Consider the following 17,875-nt stretch of genomic DNA (forward strand, 5'->3'; position numbering starts at 1 on the left):
ATAGACAGTGTTAAGTTGTTTAATGTGTACTGTTTAAGTTTTGCAAAATGATAGAAATTTTGTAGACGGACTACACAATATAAATGTACTTAACACTACTGACGGAGAAAGCGATGGCACCCCACTTTCACTTTTCACTTTCATGCATTGGAGAAGGAAATGGCAACCCACTCCAGTGTTCTTGCCTGGAGAATCCCAGGGACAGAGGAGCCTGGTAGGCTGCAGTCTATGGGGTTGCACAGAGTCGGACATGACTGAAGCGACTTAGCAGCAGCAGCAACACTACTGAACTGTATGCCTGAAAATGGTTAAATTGGTAAATTTTATGACCACAATTTAAAAATATTTTTGAGAGATAGCTCATGAAAATTTGAAGTCATCTTTTTTTGGGGGGAAAGTCCAGAAGATCGTGACTTTGGGCCTTCGACATCAGTTGGCAACAGCCAGCTTGAGCTGAGTATCTGCTCTTCTCTTTAGATGAGCCTATTCTTTGCTGTTCTCCCCAGGCTCCACCTCATTATCTTTTTTTCCAATTAAATAACCCATCTGGCCCCTATAGCGCTTTGAATTTGCAACCCCTGATTAGACTATCTCTACTACCCTTTATAGCATTAATACCTATGAGTCTAAAATGTTAGTCATCATGAACACTCTGTAAGTAAACAAGATGAGCGAGACATAGGCAGAGAGACATTCAAATTACTTTCTTGACATATCTTCTTTCAGGTCCATGGGAGGGTTAGCACTCATGTCCACAATGGGCAGTAAAAACAGCTGGCTAGTGACATTGGTTTAGTTGTTCCCTAGCGCCGAAGAATTGATGTTTTGAACTGTGGTGTTGGAGAAGACTCTTAAGAGTCCCTTGGACTACAAGGAGATCCAACCAGTCCATCCTAAAGGAAATCAGTCCTGAATATTCACTGGAAGGACTGATGTTGAAGCTGAAACTCCAATCCTTTGGCCACCTGATGTGAAGAACTGACTCATTTGAAAAGACCCTGATTCTGGGAAAGATTGAAGGCAGGAGGAGAAGGGGGTGAAAGAGAATGAGATGGTTGGATGGCATCACTGACTCAATGAACATGAATTTGAGTAAACTCTGGGAGTTGGTGATGGATAGGGAGGCCTGGCATACTGCAGTTCATGGAGTTGCAAAGAGTTGGACACAACTGAGTGACTGGACTGAAGTGAACTGAACTGACTTCTGTATAAACCCTAGTCATGGCTGGGATTTATATTCTGAACCTGAGCCTTTAGTATGACTCAGGTCAATGAGGCTTACTGATCCAGACAACACTATTGTCACTAAAATAGATGAAATCTTTAAATATTACAAAATGGAGGACTCTAATGGCATGGGGAAAATTAGGAGAGAAATGATATAGGCAACTGGAAGCTTTGCTTTCAGAAAAAGAAGATGATTTAAAATTGTCTAAAGGAAACAAAGCTGGCACGGTGGTTAAGAATCTGCCTACCAAGGCAAGAGATGCAAGAGATGTGGTTTGATCCCTGGGTTAGAAAGATTCACTGGAGTAGGAAATGGCAACCCACTCCACAATATTCTTGCCAGGGAAATCCCATGGACAGAGGAGTCTGGCAGGCTATAGTCCAAGGGGTCGCAAAGAGTTGGATAAGACTGAGCATACACACACCAAGGAAACAAAGAAAAAATAGATCTCTTCCTTCAACAACACTTATAGTTTGATATCAGTAATGCTGCAGATAGTGTGTATGACATCATGATATATACCTCTACTTGTGATCTTGGGAAACAACTTGATTATTGAAGTCTGAGATAAGGTAATTTTGAAATCTTCCTCTAATCCCTTTGTGTTGAGGGGAATGAGATCAGCTCGAATAAGAGCCCATATTATAAAGAGCATCCTTGTCTTGGTCTCTCATTCATTCATTCATTGTAACTCATTCATTTATTCAACCAATTTTTATTTAGCACCTACTAGTTATACTGTTCCTGACTTAAAGCATGACAGTTAAGATTCCTACCTTCATGGAGTTTAGGTAGTAGGAAAGGACAGAACAGCTTATCAATGTTTGGTCAATAGTTTCCTCAAGGGCATTATTTTGTATATTTTTTTCCCTCTCAACATGTACTAGGCACTTTGGTAGTTGCTCTGGGGTCAGCTTGGTGGACAAGACAGGCATTAAACAAGGTTGATTATAGAAGGTTTTAGAGTTTTTATTAGTTCTGAAAGCAAAGGACATGGAAAGCTGCTGCAGAAGTGTCTGGTGTCTGGTCTTGGAGGATGTCTAGTTCTCAGTAGTCAGAGGCTGGAGCTTTATTCGATGCCAAAGGCAAAACATAGCCAGAGATGGAAAGTATGGAATGGCAAGAATGTTTGTGGAGAACAAGACTTTCTGAGGAGCTGAATGAGCTGTATTTCTTTTTGTAACACCGAAAATTGTCCTGAGATATAATTATAGAGAGGGTCATTCCTAGGGGTAGCCACACACTACCCAGAGGCCTGCCTGAGGAGGGGCTGCTGCAGGCTTAAAGAGATTCAGTCTGAAAAAATTTGATGTTTTGTCAAGTTTCTTTAAGTTTGGGATGGTAGGGTTAGCGTGCTACATAACAGAACTGAAACTTCTACACATTACCTGCAACAGTTCATGGATTGCACTTTATAGAATCAGAGTCAAGCCTTTGGACTGTACTAAGCAAATTTATGAAGAATGTTTTACCATTCATGAAAAATCGTATTTGCCGAAAGTGTCTGATGACCTTAACCTAAAGAAATTGTCTTTAAAAAACTAGGGATCTTACATTTGGCAGGAATATAAATGTATTTATTTAAAAAGATGGAATATGTCGTATGCCATTTTAGGCAGCTGAAAGAAGTTTTTTGACTACTTCATGCATATACACTTCCTATGTATGTACCGTGATAGCTAATATTTATTGAGTTCTTCCTGTGTGCTAGGCACAAGTGTGAAAGTGTTAGTTGCTCAGTCGTGTCTGACTCTTTTGCAACTCCATGGACTGTAGCCCACCAGGTTTTTCTATCCATGGTATTCTCCAGGCAAGAATGCTGGAGTGGGCACCCATTCCCTTCTCCAGGGGATCTTCCTGATCCAGGGATTGAGACCAGGTCTCCCACAGCATGAGTAGATTCTTTACCATATGAACCATTATACTTCTTGTAATTTATATATATATATATATGTGTGTATATGTATAAACTCAGATGACTATTCTAATAACTCTATAGACACTATCATTATCCCCATTTGAAAGATGAAGAATTACAGAGAGGTTGAGAACTTGCCCCAGATAGCCTGGCTAGTAAAAGGAAAAGTTGGGTTTTCAACCTCGGCTGGGTTCCAGACTCTGTGATGTAAACACTGCCTCTGAGAACAAGTTAAAAACAAAACAAACCTAGAAAACCATAATCCTTGGCAGTGATATCAGAGTTAGGAAGTGGATTGGATTGGATTTGCATATTCGTCCAGTATTTGTTGAGTACCTGTTACACTGTGCCAGGCCCTGTCCAGATGGTGGGACATACAGGTGCACAAAGCAGATGAAAGCCCTGCTCTCAGGCGGTTCATGTCCTAGGAGATTCACTCCTTTGTTTTTCTAAGGTTATTGATTCTCTATTTGAGTGCTATTTGTGTTAAAGGCCAGTTTTGTTTTGTTTTTTACTCAAGTTTTCCAGTATGTTGTGGACTGATATTTTAATAAAGTACAGAAAAAATTAATAACTAGAAAAGTAAAATTTAAAAGACCCCAAGCACATACAAATTACACAGCTTGTTTTTTTAAGTATTCGACTCAAAGACAAAAAAAATCACTTAATCAATTTTCTGTATGTTTCTAAGGCTTACTGTCAATGATCTCATTATGAATCACCACAGTTCACCAACTGGCAGTTGTCTAAGGCCCACACTTGGGGTAGCTGCCATATGCTTTGTTTTTGCCAGCTATTTAATTACTACCCATCACAACATGTGATCTGAAAAATAAAGATGAATTGGATTGATAATATGATTGGCTCTTTTCTGTAATGGGCCAGATAGTAAAGATTTGAGGCTCTGTTGACCAGACCGTCTCTGTCGCAACTACCCAGCTCTGCTGTTGCTGTGTGAGAGCTGCCATAGGTGATGCGTAATGAATGAGCAGGGCTATGTTCCAATAGAACTTTATTTCTAGTCAATGAAATTTGGATTTTGTAAAATTTATTTGTATCACAAAACATTACTTTTTCTTTTAATTTTTTTCAACTATTTTTATAAATTTAAAAAGCATTCTTAGCATGTGGGTCCTACCAAAACAGGCCCAAGGCTGGATTTGGCCCATGGGTTTTAGTTTTAAGACCCTTCCCACAAAGACAATAGAAATATCTTGGAGTAGCTGATGTCCTTGAATTTGCTAAGAAAAAAATGCAAGTTACTATATTTTTAATGCAATTTGTAATGAATGTTAGTGATAGTGTCAAGAAACATAAAACAAAACTGAAAAAGCATATTATTGCACATGGCTAATAATAGTACATCATGCGAAATGCTGGGCTGGATGAATCACAAGCTGGAATCAAGATTGCTGGAAGAAATATCAACAACCTCAGATATTCAGATGATACCATTCTAATGGGGCTTCCTAGGCAGCACTAGTGGTAAAGAATTTGCCCATCAATGCAGGAGACGCAAGAGACACGGGTTTGATCCCTGGGTGGCAAGATCCACTGGATGAGGAAATGGCAACCCACGCCAGTATTCTTGCCTTGAAAATCCCGTGGACAGTGGAGCCTGGTAGGCTACACACCATGGAGTTGCAGTCAGACATGACTGAGCACACACACCATACCATATCATACCACACTACTCTAATGGCAGAAGGGAAGAGGAACTAAAGAGCTTCTTGATGAGGGTGAAAGAAGCAAGTGAAAAACCTAGCTTAACATTCAGTATTCAAAAAACTAAGATCATGGCATCCAGTCCCATCAATTCATGGCAAATAGAAGGGAAAAAAGTGGAAGCAGTGACAGATTTCATTTTCTTGGGCTCCAAAATCACTGCAGACAGTGACTGCAGTCGTAAAATTAGATGATGGTTGCTCCTTGGAAGAAAAGCTATGACAAACCTGGACAATGTATTAAAAAGCAGAAACATCACTCTTCCAGCAAAGGTCTATATAGTCAAAGCTATGGTTCTTCCAGTAGTCATGTATGGATGTGAGAGTTAGACGTAAGGAAGACAGCGCTGAAGAATTGATGCTTTTGAATTGTGATGTTGGAGAAGACTCTTAAGAATCCTTGGACTGCAAGGAGATGAAACCAGTCAATCCTTAAGGAAATCAACCCTGAATATTCATCGGAAGGACTGATGCTGAAGCTGAAGCTCCAATACTTTGGCCACCTGATGCGAAGAACTGATTCATTTGAAAAGACCCTGATGCTGGGAAAGATTGAAGGCAGGAGGAGAAGGGGGCAACAGAGGATGATATGGTTAGTTAGTATCACTGATTCAAGGGACATGAATTTGAGCAAACTTTGGGAGACAGTGGAGGACAGAGAAGCCTGGCGTGCTACAGTCCATGGAGTTGCAAAGAGTTGGATATGACTTAGTGACTAAACAACAATAACAACAAAGGATAATTAAAAACATAGAGATTAAAACCCTTTTAAATTATAGTGGGAATGTAAAATAGTGTAGCCAGTTTGGAAAACAGTCAGGCAATTCCTCAAAAAGTTAAGCATAAAGTTCAGTTTAGTTCAGTCGCTCAGTTGTATCTGACTCTTTGCAACCCCATGAATTGCAGCACACCAGGCCTCCCTGTCCATCACCAACTCCCGGAGTTCACTCAGACTCACGTCCATCGAGTCAGTGATGCCATCTAGCCATCTCATCCTCTGTTGTCCCCTTCTTCTCCTGCCCCTAATCCCTCCCAGCATCAGAGTCTTTTCCAATGAGTCAACTCTTCACATGAGGTGGCCAAAGTATTGGAGTTTCAGCTTTAGCATCATTCCTTCCAAAGAACACCCAGGACTGATCTCCTTTAGGATGGACTGGTTGGATCTCCTTGCAGTCCAAGGGACTCTCAAGAGTCTTCTCCAACACCACACTTCAAAAGCATCAATTCTTCGGTGCTCAGCTTTCTTCACAGTCCAACTCTCACATCCATACATGACGACTGGAAAAATCATAGCCTTGACTAGACGGACCTTTGTTGGCAAAGTAATGTCTCTGCTTTTAAAGTTATCATGCAGTTAATAATTTCACCCCTATGTGTATGTGTGTATACATCCGTGTATGTGTGTATACATCCATGTATGTATATAAGCAACAGAATCAAAAACATATGTCTGTAAAAAACTTGTACTTGAATGCTCATAGCCACATTATTCGTAATAACTATAAAGTAGAAATTACCTGAATGTCAGTCAGCTGATAAATAAATAAAATATGGTGTGTCCAATAATGGAATATTATTTGGCTATGTAAAGCAATGAAGATGAAGTCCTGATACCTACTACAACACAGATGAACCTTGAAAATGTAAGTGAAAGAAGCCAGATGCAAAGTCACATGTTATATGATTTCATTTATATGAAAGGTCCAGAATGTGTAATCCATGGAGAAAGAAAGCAGATTATTGGTCTCCAAAGGCTGGGAACAGGGAGAGGGTAATGAGAGTGTTTTTTGGGAGTTATTCTGGAACTTGATGGTAGTAATGGGTGAATAACCTTGTGAATAAGCTAAAAAATAGTAAATCATATACCTTAAAAAAATAAAATTTATGTACATGGTTTACAAATCAAAATATTTAAAAAGTGATATTTTAAAAAATTGTCAAAAGAATCAAATACTGTCAGCAACATTTGACCTGGAAAATTTGACGTCGGTAAAAGTAATAGTCATAGCAGGGATTTTATAACAGGCTGTAATTGATAAAATTTTATATTGACCAAACACTGACCAATGAATCTTTGTTGGGAAATACATGCCGATTAAAATTATTCAGTAAAAATGATTTCAGCTGAACAAAGGTTAAAATAGAACAAAAGTGGGTATAATTTAACTGATTTCCATAGAAAATTGACAATGAAATTTAATTGGCTTAATGGTATTCACCCCCAAATTATTTCTTATTGAAAAATCAGTAAATACTGGTACTATTTAAATTAAAATACTTGTTTTAAAAATGCAGAATCAAAGCATCCTTAATCAAGAATGGCAGATATTTACATGCACTGGGCTTCTAGTATGGCTCTGCTGCTGCTGCTGCTAAGTCGCTTCAGTCGTGTCCAACTCTGTGCGACCCCATAGACGGCAGCCCACCAGGCTCCCCCGTCCCTGGGATTCTCCCGGCAAGAACACTGGAGTGGGTTGCCATTTCCTTCTCCAGTGCAGGAAAGTGAAAAGTGAAAGTGAAGTCCCTCAGTCATGTCCGACTCTTAGCGACCCCATGGACTGCAGCCTACTAGGCTCCTCCATCCATGGGATTTTCCAGGCAAGAGTACTGGAGTGGGGTAACATTGCCTTCTCCCAGAAAAACATCTATTTCTGCTTTATTGACTGTGCCAAAGCTTTTGACTGTGTGGATCACAATAAACTGTGGAAAATTCTGAAAGAGATGGGAATACCAGACCACCTGACCTGCCTCTTGAGAAACCTGTATGCAGGTCAGGAAGCAACAGTTAGAACTGGACATGGAACAACAGACTGATTCCAAATAGGAAAAGGAGTACGTCAAGGCTGTATATTGTCACCCTGTTTATTCAACTTATATGCAGAGTACATCTTGAGAAATGCTGGGCTGGAAGAAGCACAAGCTGGAATGAAGATTGCCAGGAGAAATATCAATAACCTCAGATATGCAGATGACACTACCCTTATGGCAGAAAGTGAAGAGGAACTAAAAAGCCTCTTGATGAAAGTGAAAGAGGAGAGTGAAAAAGTTGGCTTAAAGCTCAACATTCAGAAAACTGAATCATGGCATCTGGTCCCATCATTTCATGGGAAATAGATGGGGAAACAGTAAAAACAGTGGCTGACTTTATTTTTCTGGGCTCCAAAATTACTGCAGATGGTGATTGCAGCTATGAAATTGAAAGATGCTTACTCCTTGGAAGAAAAGTTATGACCAACCTAGATAGCACATTAAAAAGCAGAGACATTACTTTGTCAATAAAGGTCTATCTAGTCAAGACTATGGTTTTTCCAGTGGTCATGTATGGACGTGAGAGTTGGACTGTGAAGAAAGCTGAGCACCGAAGAATTGATGCTTTTGAAGTGTGGTGTTGGAGAAGACTCTTGAGAGTCCCTCGGACTGCAAGGAGATGCAACCAGTCCATCCTATAGGAGACCAGTCCTGGGTGTTCATTGGAAGGACTGATGGGGGCTGAAACTCCAATACTTTGGCCACCTCATGCGAAGAGTTGACTCATTGGAAAAGACTCTGATGCTGGGAGGGATTGGGGGCCGGAGAAGAAGGGGATGACAGGATTATTGGCTGGATGGCATCACTGACTTGATGGACATGAGTTTGGGTGAACTCCGGGAGCTGGTGATGGACAGGGAGGCCTGGCGTGCTGTGATTCATGGGGTTGCAAAGAGTCGGACATGACTGAGCAACTGAAATGAACTGAACTGAAAATGAAGGTGAAGTCACTCAGTCATGTCCTACTCTTTGTGACCCCGTGGACTGTAGCCCACCAAGCTCCTCCGTCCATGGGATTCTTCAGGCAAGAATACTGGATTGGGTTGCCATTTCCTTCTCCAGGGGATCTTCCCAACCCAGGGATCGAACCTGGGTTTCCTGCATTGGAGGCAGACGCTTTATCCTCTGAGCCACCAGGGAAGCCTGAACTGAACTGAACTCAAGGCCTTATCTTATCTTAATCACTGCTTCAAAGGCCCTATCTCTATCTCTCTAGATGTAATCACATTCTGAGGTACTGGGGGTTAGGCTTCAACATGTGAATCTTGAGGACACAATTTGGCTTACAACATCCATTTAGTAACAACACACACTTTATGACTTGATAGGCTCAAAGTGGAACCCTCAGCTGTCATCTAGTGTAGTTCTTACCTTCTCTTTTTCAGAAAGAGGAATGAACTTAACATTACTCAGGCACATTTCTCTGACTTTCAACTTTCTATCCTATAACAGAGAGGAGTCTATGTTTAAGATGTACACAGTTCCCTCAATATTTGTTATCAGAAGTGACATATTGTGGTGTGATTGAGGGAGTGCTCTTGAGGAATCATGAAAAGCTTGTTTGCAGAGTTTATCGATGACAGAGGATTACTTGTGAAAATATAATGAAACAGACAGCATATTTATACCCACGAAGCTGGACCACACCCAGATACTGTTTTGAAAAGTTCTTGATGATTATATTCACCTTAGATGAGTATCAAGAGGCTTCAGTTGGCTTCAAAAGTCTCCCGGGTGCCATCTAACAACAGATGTTTGGGTTCAAAGATAGAAAGAGAAAAGGAAAACCTCACATGTCATTCATGCTTAATCCTTGGAATCCCTTCTCTCACCTATGGAAGTCTAGGGGTTTCTTAGGTTGTTGGAGATGTCAGTAAGGCATCAGTTTTTGATGAAATCTTAGAGATTCTTTAGAGAATGTCTTAAAAGTGTCCTCTCTAGAAGTGATGTTGTTTTACTGTTTAGTTGCTAAGTCGCGTCTGACTCTTTTGTGACGCCGTGGACTGTAGCCTGCCGGACTCCTCTGTCCATGGGATTTCCCAGGCAAGAATATTGGAGGGGGGTGCCATTTCCTTCTCCAGGGGATCTTCCCAGGGATCTGACCCGGGTTCGAACCTACATCTCCTGCTTGTGGGCGGCAGTGAGCCACCATAGAAGCTTCGTCTAGAATTGATAAACAGCATTTATTCAATTCATTCATTTTTATATTTCTCGTTCCCTCAAAGATTTATTAAGTGTCTACCATAGTCGAATATGTGCAAGGTATTTGATTATGATTACATGTAGACCACAGTTAAGAGACAGGCCATTAAAACAAGTAATTGCCATTTAGCCTGATAAGGTCTGTGATAGAGAAAATTAGGATTGTAGCAGCATAAGGGAGAAGGGCATTCAACTCAGGCAGGGAGGTCAGGAGAGCTCTCTCCAGAGAAAGTGAGGGCAAAGTTGACACCTGAGAAGGACCAAGGAGTCGGTCAGGTGAAGAGAAGGAAAGGGAGAAAAGTCTTAGTGGAGGAAATGCTAAGTATGTGCCTGCAGGCAAGAGATGCGGGTGGAACCAAGACACTTTGGCTGAAGTGTAGACTGCAGATGGTGAGAGCATAAAGCTTGGAAGGGTGGGTGAGGTGGGAATGATAGATGGGTTGTGGGGATGCAGGTCCTAAGGAACCTTGTGAAATATGGTAGAAAGAGGAGAGTATTCTGAAAGCTCCCTTATTTATTCCTGATCTGTCCCTGTGATTCTAAGGTGTTCTGAGGGGGCTCTATTGTGCCCTAGCCCTGGGCTTTAGAGCCAGACTGTCTAGTTTTGAAGCTCCACTGAGCTGCTCCCTAACCTCATCACATCATCTCTGTGTTTCAGCGCCCCACCTCATCTGTAAAATGTGGTCATAATAGTACCCACTCAGAGAGCTATTATAAGAATGGAATAAGATAGACACATAAACTGCTCTAGAATAAGGCCTACACTGTAATAAATTCTCACAGCATTGCAGCTATTAGCAAAATCCTTAGTGTGAAGTCCATCTCACCAAATACTATCCCCTCTTTGTTCTAGAATGAAATTACATTGTTTTGGCTATTGAAGAGTTCCTGCCCTTCACACCTTGAATCCTTGGTTTCAAAGTAATGGCAGGAATTTGTTCTAATTGCTCTATGACACATGCTTGGAATTATGGTCTTTTGACTGTCATTATGCCACAAACACTTTGAGCCAGAAGCCTGGTACATTTATGAACAGATGAGTCATGGAGTGGTATACAAGTCCAGACTGCTGTAAGGAACTTCCTGTCGGTCAGTGGTTGCAGGAGCTGGGATGATCACAGCTAGAGTCATCTGCATGGCTGTCCATCCATTGCCCAGGGAAGCTTAAAGAAGTCCAGCCATCTTTTGTGCCTTGCTAATCAAGAGACAAATGTTTTAAATGAACCTTGGGATTTGTGTTCTCTCAGCGGGAAATAGGGCTAATGACTTCTTTGTGTTCTGTTTAAAATTTTCTTTCCTGGGAAGCTAACAATAATTCCCTGATCTGGTGATTATTGTAAGGATTGGGCTTGTACAATGTTGTCTTAACAACGTAAGAACAGTAAATAAATTCACTTAGTCATTGACTTGATTAAGTATTTACTGTGCTTCATTAAGAATGGAATATGAATATGGTGAGTACCCATGAGAGGGGAGTTTGATGTGTCAGCTGATAATTGAAGCAATATAGTAAATGCTAAAATAGAGTTTTATGTGCGATGTTACAGGATCACAGAAGGAAAAATCCTAATCTTCCTCATGATTGTGATGGTTAATTTTATATATCAACTTGGCCATGCCATGGTGACCAGACACTTGGTCAAACATTATTCTGGGTCTTTCTGTGAGGGTATTTTTGGATGAGATTAATGTATAAATCAGTGGACTTTGAGTAAACAGGTTGCCCTCCATAGTGTGAGTGGGTCTCATCTAGTCAGTTGAAGGCCTGAGTAGACAAAAGTCTGACTTCCTCCAAACAAAAGGGAATTCTGCAGCAGGTGGCCTTCATGCTTGAATTGTAACATTTGCTCTCCCCTGAATCCCCAGCCTGCTGGCCTTCTCTGCAGATTTTGGTCTTGCCAGCTTTTATAACTACATAAGCCAGTTCCTTAAAATAAATCTCTTTCTATCTATATACATCTTATTGGTTCTATTTCTCTGAAGAATCCTAAATAATATAATGGTAAACAGGAGATGCTTTAGAGAATAGATGATATTTAAGCTGAATCTTAAAGGATGAATCAGAGGAGTCCATTTAGGGTAAAGACAATCTAGGCAGAGAGAACTGCAAGTACAAATGCACAGAGACTTTCAACAGCCTGGGGCTTTAAAGAGAATTATATACAACTCAGTTTTCTTGAACTTTGAATTTGAGAGGCATGAAGAGAGATATGGTGGAACTTAAAGAATTGGAATCAGAGAAGAAGCGAAAAGGGGGCTGAATAAGGTGGTGGTGGTGAGGAAGGAACATAAAGATGGGTTTGAGAGTTATTTGAGAGGTAGATTTGATAGGACTTCATTTATTAGACCCAGGTGGGAGTAATGAAAATAAAAAGGTGGAGTAAAGACATCTAGTTTCTGATTCAGGCTATTGGTTGGGTGGTGGCACTCTGACTCATATATTACAGACTTTATATGAGGCTGGATTATCCTGGACAACTTCCAAAAAGGTTTAATTAGCAAAGTGCTAAAAAGGTACTAAATCACTGCAACAAGAAGAGCAAGCTAGTGAGCTTCCAGAGAATGAGAGAATTAGAACATGCCTTCCAGATTCACAATTCTCATCAGTTTCACTATAAACTGAATGTAGGACATTCCCCACTCAAGGTGGAGCCTATGAATTCCAAGGGGACAACATGAGCCTAAGATAAAGACATTTCAATACCAGCTTCTATATTCCATGTATGAAATTGTCCCTCTGGCCTATATAAAAAGTAGAGTATGGACTTACATCAGTTCAGTTCAGTTGCTCAGTCGTGTCCAACTCTTTGTGACCCCATGAACCGCAGCACTCCAGGCCTCCCTGTCCATCACCAACTCCAGAAATCCACCCAAACCCATTTCCATTGAGTTGGTGATGCTATCTAACCATCTCATCCTCTGTTGTCCCCTTCTCCTTCCACCCTCAATCTTTGCCAGCATCAGGGTCTTTTCAAATGAGTCAGCTCTTTGCATCAGGTGGCCAAAGTATTGGAGTTTCAGCTTCAATGTCAGTCCTTCCAATGAACACCCAGGACTGATCTCCTTTAGGATGGAGTGGTTGGATCTCCTTGCAGTCCAAGGGACTCTCAAGAGTCTTCTCCAACACCACACTTCAAAAGCATCAATTCTTTGGCACTCAGCTTTCTTTATAGTCCAACTCTCACATCCATACATGACCACTGGAAAAACCATAACCTTGACTGGACAGACCTTTGTTGACAAAGTAATGTCTCTGCTTTTTAATATGCTATCTAGGTTGGTCATAACTTTCCTTCCAAGGAGTAAGCCTCTTTTAACTTCATGGCTGCAATCACCATCTGCAGTGATTTTGGAGCCCCCCAAAATAAAGTCTGACACTATTTCCACTGCTTCCCCATCTATTTCCCATGAAGTGATGGGACCAGATGCCATGATCTTTGTTTTCTGAATGTTGAGCTTTAAGCCAACATTTTCACTCTCCTCTTTCACTTTCATCAAGAGGCTTTTTAGTTCCTCTTCACTTTCTGCCATAAGGGTGGTGTCATCTGCATATCTGAGGTTATTGATATTTCTCCCAGCAGTCTTCATTCCAGCTTGTGATTCTTCCAGCCCAGCATTTCTCATGATGTACTCTGCATAGAAGTTAAACAAGCAGGGTGGCAATATACAGCCTTGATGTACTCCTTTTCCTATTTGGAACCAGTCTGTTGTTCCATGTCCAGTTCTAACTGTTGCTTCCTGACCTGCATATAGGTGTCTCAAGAGGCAGGTCAGGTGGCCTGGTATTCCCATCTCTTTCAGAAGATTCCACAATTTATTGTGATCCACACAGTCAAAGGCTTTGGCATAGTCAATAAAGCAGAAATAGATGTTTTTCTGGAACTCTTTTGCTTTTTTGATGATCCAGCGGATGTTCTCTGCCTTTTCTAAAACCGGCTTGAACATCTGGAAGTTCACAGTTCACGTACTGTTCAAGCCTGGCTTGGAGAATTTTGAGCATTACTTTACTAGCGGGTGAGAGGAGGGCAATTGTGCGGTAGTTTAGTGACCTAGAAATAGCTGTAGTAGTTCCATCAGGATAACGTGATAAGACTGATTTCCCTGTGATGCCCTTCCTTTCCTGTTCATTCCACTTAGTAAATTCCTGTGTGTGACTCAAGGTCCAGCTCACACTAGCTCATACCTTCAGGAACTTGTCCCATGTGATGTCAGTCTGCAGTTAGCTCCCTTGCCCCGACCTTTGTTTGCAGCACTTTGGAGTGGATTATAGACTGCCTTGAATATCTCACTTTCGTATTCTGTGAATCCCCAGGCCTCATCTTATTTACCTGCTACATTATTCTTTCAGTTTCAAGGTTCTAGTCTCGAATTTTATTTGCTGATCACTGTGCTTTTAAACAAGACAGCAAGAATTACATGCTACCCGTCCTTCTGACTATTGAGTATTAACTATGTGCCAAGTATGTGATCCATCCCAATCACCATCCTTGGCTCCCCCTTGCCCTCAACTCACTCAGTTCAAACTATAGGGACTTATTCCCATCTCAGAGCCTTTCCATTTGTCTTCTGGCTACCCGGAGTGCCCTCCCCCAGAACCTCCCACTGTTTAGTTTCCTTAATCTCATGTCCTCAGAGAGACTTCTTCTGACCGAGCTCTCATGTATTTGCTCTGTGTCTTATTATCCTTCACTTTGCATAGAGCACACATGATTGTCTAAAATCAACTTGTAACTTGTGCACATGGCACGGTGCTTGGTTTTTCAGTAGGTGCTCTGCCTCTTGAATCAGTGAATCAACTGTCAGGCTAATAGGCACCTGCCCTACTTAGTCTTTGCAGAGAAGACTAATAGTGAGCACCTACTTGTGGCCTACTTTTAAGGAATACACCGAGTGAAACAGTGCATGTAAAAGTATAGTAACTTATAATGGGGAGTTAATTGAGACTGTGGATTCAGAGAAAGACCTCCCTGAACCCAGTGAAGTTTAAGTTGAGACTGAAAGGGTTTCACAACCTCTTTTATACACTACTGAATATGTCCCAATTTTCTTCTTTTTTTTTCTTTTTGGCCATACCATGTGGATCTTAGTTCCCTGACCAGGAGTTGAACCTATGATCCCTGCAGTGGAAGCATGGAGTTTTAACCACTGGACCACCAGGGAAGTCTCTGTCTCTATTGTCTTGTTCTTTATGCTGCCCAGAGCTCCTTCAGTTTTGACTTGCAGGACAAGACCTTTGATTACTGATGGGGTAAAGAAGTAATCGACCTTTCTAGCTATTTTAAGCTGTTTTTAAGATGGGCTTCCCAGCTGGCTCAGTGGTAAAGAATCCACCTGCCAATGCAGGAGATATGGGTTCAATCTCTGGATAGGAAAGATCCCCTAAAGAAGCAAGTAGCAACCTACTCCAGGATTCTTGCCTAGGAAATCCCATGAACAGAGGAGCCTAGTGGGCTACAATCCATGGGGTCAAAAAAGAATCAGACATGACTTAGCGACTAAAATAAGAACCCCAAATTTTAAGATAGATCATAAACAGTTCATTTTAGTACATAATGAATAATAATACTCCATTCCAGTCTATGTCATCATCATATTTATTAACGGAATTCAGCATTACAACTGTTCATGCATTTATTTAACTACCATAAACATTAAGCTGATGCCACCATTTACTTGATAAATCTCTTTATTCCATCTTCTCTTTTACACAGATGCAGTTAACCTTCTACTCTGTCTGCAGTTGTTTATTCCATCACTAAAGCACTGGTGTGTACGACTTAATTAAGAGAGTTTTTGTCCCCTACCTACTGCAACATTGCTAGTGAGGCACTCTCTGGTATGCATTTCTGGGTTGCTACACTGATGATATGTTTTGATAAAAAGAGTACCTTTGGATATTATTACCGTGATCTTACTCTTGATATCAAAATTGTCACTGCTACATGGCTGATGGGAAAATGTTCCACCGCTGGGAGCAGAGCCACAAAACCCTTAATCACAGCTTTCCCTTTCCCTGTTTTATAACCCACCACAACTAACTCTCTCCCTATATATTTATTTCGTTGCTGCACAAATGGATGTTTGTTGATTCAGTGGCTAGTTAGGGCTTATTTCTACAGTCAACTACAAAGGTCTTTGTGTCTGGGAAATCGAAGTATAATTTCAGTTGGTTTCTCCATCTCTTTAGTAGGAAAATGGGTGTGTGATCAGAATGTCCAATATGTAATTAGACTGGAAGATGAGACTCCATTATTCCAAAGCTTCAACCAGGCGCCAGAGGATGAGAACTGGAGAAGGAATGGGTATTGTTGGAACCCAGTCTTCTTTATGTCTGTGTGACTGTGGACAAATCCTGCCTCTCTACACTGTAATCTTTTCTCCTATGAAACCACAAGATTGGGTCTTGGGCTCCTTTTGGAAAGAAGCCAGAGGACTTATTGACAAGATGTTGAAATGTCTTGCTATGGAAAACTTCTATTTGGTAAGGTTTCTGGGGACTCATCAAAGGGAGGGTGAGTTTGTGGCCTCTGATTGTCTCTTCTAGGTTTTGATGTCTTTGAAAGCAGCTGAAGAGAGAGAGAGAGAATAGAAAATTGTGCTTACTGTGTAAACAGTTAATAACACTCTCAATTTCTACCTCATTGCCATATAATGGAGATAGGAATCTCATTCAGACACATGCAAATGTAACAATTCTAGTCTTTATATACAGCCTCTTAATCACCATGCCACTCACACTATGTAATTTATTCTGTGAACTTGGGCACATAAAACACATTACCCTAGTCACCGCCAGTCATGGCACCACTGAAGACAGAACCAGCATAACAGGTGTTTGAAAGGAGACATGCTGCGGACTGCACTGCTGCAAGGCAAAAACAGGTTGCCAAACACAAGGGCTCGGATTGGCTTTGGAGAGCAACTGGCTGGAAACGGACACAGCTGTTCCCCAAGTGGCGGCAGGGTTTGAAGGTGGCCCCCAAAGACCTGTCTTGAGATTGGATTAGTAGAATGGGAAATAAGGTCTCTCTGTGGTTTGGAAGAATGCTGGCAGATCTGGCCTTCAACTACATCACTCACTTCCAGTACACCAGAAATACAGACTGTTAGGAGTTTGTTTGGCTCAGGCATGTGCTGTCTATTATGGCAGCCAGTAGCCACATATGACTGCTGAGCGTTTGAAATGTGGCTAGAGCAAAGGAGATGAGCTGTATGGGTAAAATACATATGGAATTTCAAATCCTTTGCAATAAAAAAAATGAATGAAAAGTAGCTCATTGATAATTTTATATTGATTAGATGTTGCAATGATGCTATTTTGGATATATTGCTTTAAATTAAATGTAGTATTCAAATTAATTTCTCTTGCTTTTTACTTTTTAAATGTGAGTACTTAGAAAACATAAAGTTACATGTGTGGCTCACATTTTAATTCTATTGGACAACACTTGCCTAGAGGAATCAGATGCTTGTTTACTCCAGCTGCTGTGATTCTACCTTATTTATCTTTTTCCTTTTACAAACTCACATCCCTTTAAAGACTTTTCACATTGATTCGAGGAGCCTGCTTCCTCACTCCCACTGGGGAGCAGAGTTCCTTTCACCATTCTGCCTGGCATCTCTCTACTTATCTCCTGGTGCAGACAGCTTGAATAAAACATGTTCCTCTGGCTGTGAAGAAAGCCCTGTTTTCAGGGACATCTGGGTCAGAATTTTAGACAGACATGGGAGTTTAAACCTGACATAGGTCTAGCCTTCTGATGAGGTTTAGGTTTTGTCCCAGAGGACCTCAGCGAGTGAAAAACCACAGCACATCAAGGACAGTGTGCAGTGTAAAGAGAAGCAGGAGTCCTGGACTGGCGTTAGAAGACATGGATGAAAATCTCTGGTTAGCTGCCGGTTAGCTGGCTTTGATTTGGACAAATCATGGTATTTGAGCCTCTGTTTCTTGCTCTGTCAGATGCCTATAAGGTGAACTCAACAATGCTTACTTCA

General features: G+C 41.1%; 1 long non-coding RNA gene and 1 other non-coding gene across 2 annotated transcripts in view; one reads left to right on the plus strand and one right to left on the minus strand.

Moving 5' to 3' along the window:
- The window catches only part of LOC120858383, a 43,124-nt gene extending 25,975 nt beyond the window's left edge, over positions 1–17,149 (plus strand). Inside the window, exon 2 of the long non-coding RNA XR_005719853.1 lies at positions 15,592–17,149. This is a non-coding gene — a long non-coding RNA (uncharacterized LOC120858383). The remainder of the gene's footprint in view (positions 1–15,591) is intronic.
- On the minus strand, positions 8,747–8,818 carry TRNAW-CCA. The gene has a single exon. It is a non-coding gene; the product is annotated as a tRNA-Trp (tRNA).
- Positions 17,150–17,875: the final 726 nt, after the last annotated feature.

The sequence above is a fragment of the Oryx dammah genome, unplaced genomic scaffold (genome assembly GCF_014754425.2).
Source record: "Oryx dammah isolate SB20612 unplaced genomic scaffold, SCBI_Odam_1.1 HiC_scaffold_29, whole genome shotgun sequence".
In the NCBI taxonomy this organism is placed as follows: Eukaryota; Metazoa; Chordata; class Mammalia; order Artiodactyla; family Bovidae; genus Oryx; species Oryx dammah.